Source organism: Choloepus didactylus, chromosome 7, assembly GCF_015220235.1.
Source record: "Choloepus didactylus isolate mChoDid1 chromosome 7, mChoDid1.pri, whole genome shotgun sequence".
Classification (NCBI taxonomy): Eukaryota; Metazoa; Chordata; class Mammalia; order Pilosa; family Megalonychidae; genus Choloepus; species Choloepus didactylus.
In genome coordinates, this window is record NC_051313.1 from 135,875,777 (window position 1) to 135,888,353 (window position 12,577).

General features: G+C 37.2%; 1 long non-coding RNA gene across 3 annotated transcripts in view; it reads left to right on the forward strand.

Moving 5' to 3' along the window:
• Positions 1-12,577, forward strand: part of LOC119539390 — a 103,752-nt gene that overhangs the window by 991 nt on the left and 90,184 nt on the right. The window contains exon 1 of one of the 3 annotated variants that reach the window (XR_005217863.1): positions 14-110. The exons of the other annotated variants lie outside the window; for them this stretch is intronic. This is a non-coding gene — a long non-coding RNA (uncharacterized LOC119539390). Of the gene's footprint in view, positions 1-13; positions 111-12,577 lie in introns of those variants that run through there. 3 annotated transcript variants of the gene reach the window in all.

The window sequence follows — 12,577 nt, forward strand, 5'->3', positions numbered from 1 at the left end:
TAAGGAAGTCCAAGGTCCGAGACCTCTGCAGATAATCCCGCGGCAGGTGGACACAGGCTGTCCCTGGGGAAACCGCAGATGAAGAGGATTTCCGAAAAAGGGTCCAGGGGGTCAGTGTATCTACCGGCTTTTCTTTTGCGTAGCCAGGGCTGCTGTTTTGGTCTCCAGGCACAGAGGCTGCTGCTTCTGTCTGCACGCATTCTTTCCGGTTAACCAGTCATTGACCACTTATACTCGTGTAGGTGAAAGGAGATATACACAGAAGCCCTTTAGACGATATGAAGTTAAAAATCAAACTAAACAAGAAGATATAGCGACATGGTATAGCTCAGCAGCAAAGATTTGTAAATGTAAAAGAAGGAAAGAGAGAGATGCTGATTTAAGAGTTGGCCTCTGTCCTAATCCTGGAGCTAACCTGTGTCCTAAAATTTTACTTTGCACTGCTGTAGACACAGCTTGCTACAGCGAAAATGTGTCTTTACTCAAACCCGCTGTCTCAACCTTAGGTGTCTTTTTCTTTATTTTTTGTTATGGAAAGGCCCTGTTCTTCACAGGCTAGGGCTTTGGAACCTTCTCTGAGTATCCTAGCCCACAAATGATTTCCCCTTCCTTTGAACTCTATATATGACTAATTTATATCAAATAATATATCAAATAATGATATATTTGAATGTACTTTCCTTTGTCCTTAAGTTGATTAGGAGCCTCTTAGTGATAGGAATATGTGTTTGTATCCCTACTACCATACAGAGGACCTACAGGGGCTAGGTCCTTGGGGGGGGGGGAATATTTGATAATGATGCAGAAAATCATTCTTGACTCAGGAAAATCATTCTTGACATTGCTCTGGGAGATATAAAACTAAAAAGTGTAATTTTTGCCGGTAATGGAATGATCTGGTTAAGGGAAAGTACTTTTATGAAATGCTTGAAGACCTATTCAAATTGTAACCAAGAAATTAAGATTTGAAAAATACTTATGATGATTGAATACTTATATAGATGGCTTTTTCTTACTTTCTAGTATATTGTAGAATAGCCAAACCTGAAATTACTGAAACCCACAGAAGTGCAAATTGTAAAAACCTCTTGACTGGCCCTGTTTGTATCCCCTTATCCTGTTGTATAGCTTTAGAGTCTTAAATTCACAAACACAATGCCACACTGTTAGTGAAGGAACTTAAGTTAGCCTAGAACTAATTGTGACCTACAGTGTTTATACTTGTTAATGGTAATGGTTATCCTACCTTAATTCTAGGTTAGCTCCATTCCTTTACATTTGTAAATTGTAGTCCTTTATACTTGTTATTGTAATGGTAACAACTCCATCTCTCCTTGTTTGAATCCAAAAAACCCTAAACTGAGATTTTAGGCGCATAGCCCATCTGATCTCCTTGCTTACTATGGAAATAAACTCTTTCCTTCTTTGAAAACCTTAGTGTCATAGACTGGCTGTTATGTGCATTGGGCTGAGGACCTGATACACATATCAAAGTATCGAAGATGAAATATGAGCATAATAGGAATTTAGAATAAGGGAAAGATCATGGTGGCCTATAGTTAATTTAGAGAGGTTAGCCTTACAAATTTGGTTTTGAAATCAACTGTGAAGAAGTTATAAAGCTTAAGCAAATAAGCATTCCAAACTGGGGTGGGGGTGGGGTACAGAAGAAGCATGGACAAAAAAAAATGAAGATGTCATAGAGTAAGTGTGAAAGATTGTAAAAATGGAGACATGGACTTTGTTTTGATTACCACTGATTGTGAAACACCTAGTATAGTGTCTATGTGCCACCTGCATATTAATAAGGACTCTTGTTTGCAGTTGCCCAAATCGCAATTGTAACTGGTATAAGAGGGAAGAAAGTGAATAAATTTATTGAATTGCATAACTAATAAGTTCAGGAGGAATCTTGGATTCAAGGGTATCTGTTTCCAAGATAATCAAATGATATATTCAGGAATCAGCTTGTTTTCTTTCCCTTCCTTCCTTCCTTCCTTCCTTCCTTCCTTCCCTCCTTCCCTCCTTCCCTCCCTCCCTCCCTCCCTCCTTCCTTTCTTTTTCTTCTCTGCTTTTGCAAAAGGTAAAATTCTTTCTTTTCAGTGATTGAAAATATAATTCAAACTGGCTTAAACAAAAGGTTGAAAATTTTGCCTTCTGTAACCAACAAGTTCAGAGGCTGTAGATAATATGAGAAGTTTCAAACCATTTATCTAATAGGTATTCCAAAAGAAAGATTAGAGGAGAGACAAAATTCAATGAAATAATGGCTAAGAAATTTCTAGAATTGAAGAAAGATAACTCCTTAGGTTGAGGAAGCACATATCTTGAGAAAATAACTTATATACATCATAGTGAATTAAAGCAAAAGCAAAAAAAAAAACATAAAACTGAGCAGAGTTAAAACATAGACTACCTACAAAGAAATGACATTTAGACTAGAAGCCAAATTTTCAAAATAAAAGTATGTGCTGAAGACCTTGGAATAGCTATAATTCTAAGGGCAAATTACTGACAATCTACAGTGTTATAACCAAGTAAATTTTCATTCAAGAATAAGGATGTGATGCAGTGTGCCACTGATTAGCCCTACAACGTCCTGATCAGCCCTAATCCTTTCCCATCACACTCAGCTGAGGATTGAAGTCTCAGGGATGGAGAAAGAGAAATACTAAGGAGTCAAAAATATTTATAAATGGATTCTGGAAGGATAGTGGTACATGAGTTTTGAATCTCCATGAGTTCCCACCTAAAAATAGACTAGACAGTAAAACCAAAAACCCATGGAACAACATTTACAACAAAAGTGGATGAGAGAGTAACTCCACAATCCCCAAAATACATAAAGGCAAGACCTACACAGTATCAACACCAAAGGAAAAAAAAATCAGATATATAAAGATATTAAGAAAATATGAGACATGAAAGTTCAAAATTAATCAGAGTAAGAAAAACCAAGAAATGAATTAACAGAACTCAGAAAAGAATTAGAAATTTTTAAAAAATGATTTCAGAAAAGACTAGAGGGAACACAAGAGTGAACAAAGATAACCAGGCCTGAAGAGAACTAGAAGTCACAAATGAGATATTTTAAAAGTCAAAAAGAAATATTTAAAGAGATAGAGAGGATTTAAGAGAAAAGATAAATATTAAAGATGGGAAAAGAAGATCCAACATATAGATCATGAGTCCATGATAAAGAAAACCAAAGCAAGGTAAGAGAACAAATGCAACACATTATAATTCAAGAAAGCTTTTTCTTAAATAGAAATATATATTTGGAACCACGTACTGAAAGAGCACACTGTATATCTGAGAGCATTGACTAAGAATGAACAGAAGTAAGGCATAATCTAGTAAAATCACTAGACTTTGTGTTAGAAACACACAACAAACCAGACATTTAGACCAAAAAGCAACTAATTTATAAGAGAAAGAAAAATAGGTTATCATAAACCCTCAACATTAACACTTCATGCAAGAATAGTAAAACATATTTAAAATGTACAGAGAAAGAAAATGTGAACCAAGGATTTTATATCCAGCAAAACTGACTTTCAAGTATAAAAGCATAGATTAATTATCAAAATGAAAGTATTCAGGAAATGTTATATTCCTGAGTAGTTCCTGAGAAATCCAGAGAATGAGCTTCAGCAACCAAAATGAGTGACAAACAACAAAAGAAGGGTGGTTGGCAAACACTAAATACTCAATTCCTTGCAGAACTAAGACCAAACAAAAGTTTATATCAGTCAGGGACCAATCAAGAGATAGAAATCACACAGTAATTTGAACAGGGAATATTTATTATAAAGAATTATTAACAGGATTGGAGGTTTGTGTGATAATAGACAAAGAGAACTCTGAAGAATATAGGATTAGCAGATGCAGGGAGCAGCTACCACACCTAGGACTAAAATAGAGTGCCCAAGGAAGAGCCCCCCTTCCACCTCCAAGGCTGATACCCAGACCTCACTGGGGAGAGCATGATTGTGGCTCATTAGTGGGCAGAGAACTTCTCTAAGTTGTGGCATCAGTGGGACTCATTAGAAATCCTATCTTTGGAGTGCTGGGAAAAGCCATCCATTGGGAATTGCCTCATCTCAGAATTCACTGCAAAGCTGCCCAAGAACGTGCCAGAGAAGCTGTTCACAGCTTGTGCTACGTTACTACCAGTACACCGCTGTGAAGCTATATGAGGAACAGTGGGCTGGGGGAAGCTGCTCATTGGAAGTTGCTGCTTGCTGTTGGCTGCTGAGCACTGGTGAAAAGAACCATGCAGCCTGCAGGAGCCCAAGTATTCCAGTTTTCTAAAGCTGCCAGAATGCAAAATACCAGAAATGGATTGGCTTTTACAATGGGGGTTTATTAGTTCACAAATTCACAGTTCTAAGGCTACAAAAACATCCTGAGTAAGGCATCAGTAGGACGATACCTTCTCTGAAGAAAGGCTGTTAGCATCTGGGGTTCCTCTATCACATGGGGAGGCACAGGACTGGAGTCTGTTGGGCCTCTCCCAGGGTTAGCATCTGGTTTCCATTGCTTTCTCCAAAACGTCACCGGGTTTCTGACTTAGCTTCTTTCTTTCAGCTCCTGTGCATCCTTGCTTGTTTCTCTCAGGGTGTTTCTAAGTGTCTGGGGTTCTTTCTTAGCTTCTCCGGAGCAAACTCTAAATTTCATCTCTGGATTTCATCATGTTGATCAGAGTAGCTGCAGAAGGGATCGATGAAACCAGCTTCTCTCCTTGTTCTAGTTTCAATGGCTGTCACCAAAATGTCTCTGGGCATTTTCTATCTAAGCAGCTCTGAGTTCTCTTCAAAATGTCTCTGCCTTTTATCTTCTTATAGAGGATGCCAGTAAACTAAATAAGACCCACCTTGAATGGGTGGGGTCACGTCTCCATGGAAATAATCTAATCAAAAGGTCCCAACCACGATTGGGTGGGTCACATCTCCATGGAAACAACCTAATCAAAAGATCCTATCCATAGTAAGTTTCCACCCACAAGGCTGGATTAAAAGAACGTGGCTTTTGTGGGATACTTAATAGATTAAAACCAGCACACTAAGGAAATGAGTTTACCAGAATCAGGAAAAGAAATCCTTTCCTCCCCCAGGTCCCCTCCAACACCCTCTACTAACAAAGCCTAAAATCAAGCCAGCTGGCATGGCAGAAGTATTTACAGAGTTCATATCCATTATTGCAGAGCCAGCAAGAAATTGGAGTTGAAAGACAATAAATTGGCAACTGACACAGGGTTAAAAGTGAGTATAATATGAGATGGATGTATATTCTGAAATAGTTGATACAAAATGGGGAGAATGAGGAGAGCATATAGAAAAATGTTGAACTTTTCAGTATATTGATGTTGGTATATTATTTTGAAGATGTGTGTATAATGTCAGGTAAAATGACTAATTATCATCAGTATGAACTCTGTCTATCCTTCTATCCATCTATCCACCCATTCATCCATCTATGTATCTGGTTTTCTGGGTCTTTTCAGTAATGATCATTTATAACATCTAGATTGTGGTCTTGAAATACTAAGTCCCACTACCGGGACTGTGGTCTCAAAATACCAAATCCCACTAAAAGAAACAAATGCTTCTTGGAGAAATGGATGATTCCAGGTCTGGGGCAGGAAATATATAGAATGAGCATAAACATCTTTTACTAGAGGGTTGAAAAATTATTAGAGACTTCTGGGGTCATGTTCAGAAAGACACAGAATCCAACTTGTAGAAGGTCTCCCTGACCAAAGATGGGAAAATTTAAGTTTCAATGGATTAAACCCCATCAATTATGTTTAGATACATAAATTCATAATGATGTTAAAAGTAAAAATAAATGAATTGGTCACCTTTATAGGTTAATAGGGAACCAATTTGTTAACTGAAAACGTTAATAAAGGGAAAGAATCAAACGTTTATCCTGTCTTTCCTGTATAAAATGTATCCATTTTTAAACAAATAGATGAGTCTGTCTCTTTATCGAAGTTTTTCAGCTAATAAATGCAAAATGAATAATAGTATCACCATTTGGGAAGGGATCTAGGCATAAGTATCAGTGGCTACTCACCATTCATGACTTGCCTGGGGATGAAAAACACATCACCTTCCCTAATCTTGTCAAAGGGACTAAATCTGGGTTTGATCAAGCCTATGGATCCAACTACAAGTTTATAGGAAATACAGAGGACATTTCCATATGAATTTTTAAATAATCTTGTCATTTTCTACAAAGAAGCCAACTGGGGGTTCAGATAGAGATTGCTTTGAATCTATAGCTCAAATAGGGAATTATTGCAATGTTAACAATATTAAAGTCTTCCTATCCATGAACTGGGGATTTTTTATTTATTTATATCTTTAATTTATTTCAACAATGTTTTGTAGTTTTCAGAGTATAAGTCTTAGAATTTTGCATTAAATTTATTCCGAAGTATTTTATTCTTTTTGATGCTATTTTAGATGGAATTTAAAATTTTTTCATTTTCAAATTGTTCATTGCAAGTGGATAAAGTAAAATCAATTTTTATATGTTGACCTCGTATCCTGCAACCTGGCTGAACTTGTTTATTATGATTTTTTAGTTGATTCTTTAGTATTTTCTTTAAACAAGATCATGACATCTGTGAATAGAGGTAGTTTTATTTTTTCCTTTGCTGAATTGCCCTGGCTAGAACCTCTGATAGAATGTTGAATAGAAGTGGTGAAAGTGGTCATCCTTGTCTTGTTCCTGGTCTTAGATGGTGAATCATCCAGTCTTTCACCATTAAGTGTGATAGTATCCATGAGTTTTTATAGCTCTGTAGCTCTATAGCTATAGATTTTATAGCTTTAGCCGGTTGAGGAAGTTCACTTCTGTTCCTAGATTGTTGACTGTTTTTATAAAGAAACAATGTTGGATTCGACAGGTGCTTTTTCTGTGTTTGCTGCTATGATCATGTGCTTTTTGTTTTTTTATTCCATTAATATGATGTATTACATTTTGAAGATTTTTGGATATTTAACCCACCTTGAGAGCCATTCCTGGGATAAATTTCATTTGGTCATGGTGTATAGTTCTTTTTATGTGTTGCTGAATTCACTTGGCTAGTATTTTGTTGAGGAATTTTGTGTCCATATTTATAGGAGATATTTGTCTGTAGTTTTCTTTTCTTATGATGTCTTTATCTGGTTTTGGTAACAGAGTAATACCTCACAGAATGAGTTAGCATTTATTTCCAATTCTTCCGTTCTTTTGGAAGAGTTTGTGAAAATTTGATATTCTTCTTTAAATATTTCATAGAATTCAGAGGTGAAGTCATCTGGACTTAGGCTTTTCTTTGTGGGTAATTTTCTATTGATTAAATCTCTTCACTTGTTCTAGGTCTATTCAGATTGCCTCTTCTTGAGTCAGTTTTGGTAGTTTGTGTCTTTCTAGGAATTTGTCCATTTCATCAAAATCATCTAATTTTTGATAAATTATTATTTCTTAAAATCCATTTCATAGTATTTCTTAAAATCCATTTTAATTCTGTAAGATTGGTAGTTATGTCCCCTTTTTCCTTACTGATTATAATAATTTAAGTCTTCTCTTTTTGTTTTTTGGTCCATGTAGCTGAGGGATTGTCAATTTTATTGATGTTTTCAAAGGACCAGTTTTTTGCTTTATTGATTTTCTCTATTAGTTTTCTCTATTAATTTATGCCCTAATTTTTATTATCTCCTTCCTTCTGCTTATAGTTACTGTTTCCATGATATGTCTTTTTCCCTCCTTTTACTTTCAATCTATTTGTATCTTTGACTCTAAAGATAGCATGTGGTAGGATCTTGTATTTTTTTATCCAGTCTAACAAACCTCTGCATTCTGATTGGATAGCTTAATCTATTCACATTTAATGTTACTGATATTCTTTTATTTTTGTCTCCCATTTTACTTTTTGTTTTCTATGGTTCATATCTTTTTTTCCCTCTATTCCTCCTTTGCTGCTTTCTTTTTATTAAGAGAATATTTTTTAATGTAGCTGTTCCAGTTTGCTAATGCTGCCTTTTGCAAAATACTAGAAATGTATTGGCTTTTATAAAGGGGATTTATTAAGCTACAAATTTACAATTCTAAGGCCATAAAAGTGTCCAGACTAAGGCACCAACAAGAGGGTACCATCACTGGAGAAAGGCTGATGGTGTCCAGAAAACCTGTTAGCTGGGAAGGCAGGTGGCTGGTGTCTGTTGATCCCAGGTTGTGTTCCAGCTCCTCCCTCAGCTCTTGGGCATTCTTGGTTCTTTCTCCCAGGACATTACTAAGTGCCTGGGGATCCTGTCTTGGCATATCCCAGGGTTTCATCTCAGGTAACATCCTTCCATCTGCATCTCCAAGCGTTTCCAAGTGTCAGCGTCCGCAAGCATCTGGGCCTGTGTGGCTCTTTTTAAAGGCCTCCAGTAAACTAATCAAGACCCACCCTGAATGGGCAGGGCCACACCTCCATGGAAATAATTCACCTACAGTTGAATGAGTCACATCTCCACGGAATGAGTCACATCTACACTCGTTTAAAGGGTTCCAACCTAATCAACACTAATACATCTGCTCACACAAGATTGCAATAAAGAACATGGTTTTTTCTGGGGGACATAATATAGCCAAAGTGGCACAGTAGCATTTTAATTTTTAATTATATTGTTTGCGTTAATTCCTTAGTGGTTGCTCCAGGTTATACTATATACACCTTAACTTATCAGAATCAGGTTCACATTTGGTACTGACTTCATCCCAGGGAGATATAGAAACATTACTCCTAAGTAGCTCTATTTTCTTTTCTTCCTTCTTGTGGTATTATTATTATATATACTACATCTCCAAATGGTACAAACCTGACAATACAATGTTATAATTATTACTTTATATAATTTAAAGAAGCCAAGAAAAGAAAGAAGAACAAATGTATATTTATAGCTTTTGTTGTATTAACCATCTTATTTATCATATCTGGTTCTCTCCATTTGTTCCTGTAGATTCTAGTTAGCATCTGGAGTCATTTCCCTAGCTCCATGCAGCTTTGCTCCCACCCACCTCCTTTATGCTGTTATTGGTAAATACAACATTGCATTATATGCATATTGTTTTTATATAATTGCTTTTAAAATTAGCTAAGAGAAAAATAAATGGGCTTTTATAATGTCTTTTATAATTACATAATTATTTTTGTCATTAGTTTTGTTTGTTCATGTGAATACAAATTGCTTTGGAGTGACTTGCTTTTAGCCTGAAGGAACTTCCTTTAGTATTTCTTGCCAGACAGGTCTGCTTGCCACAAAGTCCCTAAGTTTTTACTTGTCTGGTAATGTCTTTTTTTTCCACCTTCATTTTTTGAACAGATATAGGATTCCAGGTTGACAGTTTTTTTCATTGAGCACTTTTAATACATTATCCCACTGCCTTCTGGCCTCCATTGTTTCTGCTGAGAACTTAGCTTTACAACTGACTTAACATCTTATTAGAGTTCCCTTGCTGCTTTTAATATTTTCTCTGTCTTTTACTTTCAGCATCTTTACTATAATGTGTCTGTTTGTGGATCTCTCTCTGTTTTGTATCTGTAACCATCTCCTTGTATTTTATTGTTGCTCAAGCTAATAAATTCCTTTTGCTTGCTTGTTTGTTTATTTCTGTTACAACCCAAAGAATCCTAGTACAGAGTGGGAATCCAAAATTCTTCACATTCCATACCTTTCCTTGGTGGTGATCCAAATGTTTCACAAGTTCTCTCCAGTATTTTCCATGAAATGGAGGAAAGTTTACATCATCGTCACCATTTATAGTTTTTTACAAGTATTCATCCAACAAACTTCCTTAGAGCTGAGTCATAAAATATTCAAGTGGTACAATCTAGTGTTGCTCATATCAAACCAGTGCCTGGGTCAGTTAGGCTCTTCCCTTGAGGGCAAGCTGTTTGCCACCTGGGCATCCTTCTTAGAAGCTCCTCAGGAAGTCAATCTCATTATCCTACAGTCTCACTGCAGGTGTTTCAAGAGTGCTCTGTACCAGTGGTTCTCAACAATGGTGCATCACTGGAATCCCTGGGGAGCCTTGAAATAAAAGGCCATATCTATGCCTGACTTTCAGAGATTCTGATTTAGCTGGTCCTTGGTGGGACCTAGCCATCCATATTTTCTAAAAAACTCCCCAGGCAATTCTGTGCAATTAGTATCCAGAGCCACTGACCTATTCTGTGTCTCCAGATAGGCATAGCTAGTTCTAAGCAAAAAGTGTTGGCGGCTGTGTTCTCCACGAGTTCCTCAAGTGAATGTGTAGATTACACTTTCTTCACTTCCTCTAGTTATAAATTCATTCTGTATCCATTTAGTAAGCATTTTAAGTAATATGTACTACGTCAGGTCTTGGGAATACAACGATGAATGGAACACCATCTTTGCAGTTGAAGGAATATCAGAATCAATGGAAGATGTTAGCAGGCAAACAAGTGCAGGCAGGGTAAAGTGTGAAACTAACAGTGTGAGTGGTCAGTTCTATATGTAGGGAGAGGTCAAGGAGAAAGAGGTGAGAATTGGGAAAGGCTGTATATAGGAGGTAACTTGTAAGTTGAGTCTTAAAAGTGTTTATTATATGGACATGGTAGGGTAGGTTACTTCAGGGAAAGGGTGCAACCTGAGCAAAGTTCATGGGAATAGCCAAGCTGATACTTACAGTTGGAGATAGAACTTGTAGAGATAAATCTGGAAAAGTAGGGAGGGATCAGATTATGAAGAGCCTTTGTCCGATATAAGGGAATTTGGACTTGATCCTGTAGACAACAGAAGCTATTAAAGAGACTTAATCAGAGAGGTAAACCTGGCCATATTTGGGTTTTTAGAAACACCACCCTGGTGGCAGTGTGGAGGAAGGGTTGGACTCATGTGAAACTGGAGACCTAAACTCCAGCCAGGAGACTATAGTGTAGATAAGATGAAGCCAATATGAACCAAAGAACAGCAGTGGGGATGTAGAGGATAAGGGGCATTTGAGTGAAATTAAGGAGGCCCAGTCTGCAGAATCTGGTGACTGTATGGATTTGGGGAGAGAGAAAGAGAAGCATCACACAGGACTCTGACTTGGATAACTATGTGAGTGGACTTTGATGTCTTTTGTGGAAATGAGTGCAGAGGGGAGAGCAAGCTGGCATTGGGGGACGGCAGCAGTGATGTCCTGTGGTGTATACATAGGATACTGATTATTGAATAAATTGTATCTATAGAGATACAGACTGAGGAGTCATGTAAAACTTTGTAGAATGAGAAAAGAAAGCCAAGGGCAGAGATCTAAGAACAAAAAGATTAAGAAGCGGTGGTTAGTGGGGTAGAAAGGAAAGTGTGATTGAGTGGAATCTCAGAAGGTAAGGGAGGAGACTCTTTCCAAAAAAAACAGAGCTATATCTGGTATCAAAACCATAAAGAAATCAAGGAAGATGAAAACTGTGGTGGGCATTTATGTTTTTGACCACCCAGTACTTCTCCCTCTTTTGGTGATAGCACGCATCTCCTTTTACTGAATTACCCATCTCTCACTATGTGCAGCGGTGGTAGGACTGTCAGTTGGCGCTCCCTGCACCCCCAAGCCAAGCTACAGGTTGGGTGTGTGACCCAAATTCAGCCTGGGACTTGGAATCTTGAGCAAAGTGATCCAGGAATGGAATAAATTTAATGCCAGCAGTGATGCCTGATAAAACTATTTGTTAGCTCTTGCTTCCTAAACTTCTTCCTTTAATTTCAGGGCCTGTGAAATACTCTTAAGTTTCAATTAGTGAGGGCTGGTTTATGGTCCTCCTAACTAAGAAACTTGACTGGATTCAGCCATTAGGGTATCTCTGATGACTTTGCCTGAGTAGTTTCAGGGGAGAAGTGGGCTAAGGGGTGAAGGGTTGTTTGAAGAGGGAATGGAAGGTGAGGAAGTAGAGGTAATACTTCTATGCACCTCATCAAGGAGTTTTGTAAGAGAAGATGTTAGGGAAGTAGTTAATTACTCTTTTTTTTTTTAGATTAAATTCAGTTTTATTGAGATATATTCACATACCATACAATCATCTATGGTGTACCATCAACTGTTCACAGCACCATCATATAGTTGTGCATTCGTCACCCCAATCTATTTTTGAACATTTTCCTTAGACCAGAAAGAATAAGAATAAAAAATAAAAGTAAAAAAGAACACCCAAATCATCCCCCCACCCTATTTTTCATTTAATTTTTGTCCCCATTTTTCTACTCAGCCATCCATACACTGTATAAAGGGAATTTGATCCACAAGGCTTTCAAATCACATCGTCACCCCTTGTAAGCTACATTGCTATACAAACATCTTCAAGAGTCAAAGGCTACTGGGTTGGAGTTTGATAGTTTCAGGTATTTACTTCTAGCTATTCCAATACATTAAAACCTAAAAAGAGTTATCTATATAGTGCATAAGAATGTCCACTAGAGTGACCTCTCAACTCCATTTGAAATCTCTAAGCCAGTGAAATTTTATTTCATTTCATTTTGCATCCCCCTTTTGATCAATAATTATTTTTAACTGTGGTTGGATCCATGTTTAGATAGGG